We start from the raw sequence: 383 nt of genomic DNA on the forward strand, positions 1-383 counted from the left end.
TGGATAGACTTAGCGTATTCGTTAAGGAGCTAATTTAGCTGTCACTGCGGCATGGTTAGCACGTCTGCCTCACAGTTTTGAGGACGGGTTCAAATCTGGCCTCGCCTGTGCGAGTTTGGATGTTCTCCCCATGAGCCACGGGGTCCCGCAACACTATCCACCATGCCGCCTTCGACACCACACACCCGCTCCAGCAACTAGAAAAATTTGTTGTCAATACACCCGACGATTCCAGTTGTGGAGCCGACATCCAGTTAAGAGACCGTGGCCACGGCAATTGAGACCCTTTCCGGGTCTGGTCTTCGTTCTCCTCAACTGGGTTGACGACAATCCACAGGATTGAAGATGACTTTGGTGAGTTAAATTTTAAATTTTTTTAGGAA

Source organism: Phyllopteryx taeniolatus, chromosome 9 (assembly GCF_024500385.1).
Source record: "Phyllopteryx taeniolatus isolate TA_2022b chromosome 9, UOR_Ptae_1.2, whole genome shotgun sequence".
Taxonomy (NCBI): Eukaryota; Metazoa; Chordata; class Actinopteri; order Syngnathiformes; family Syngnathidae; genus Phyllopteryx; species Phyllopteryx taeniolatus.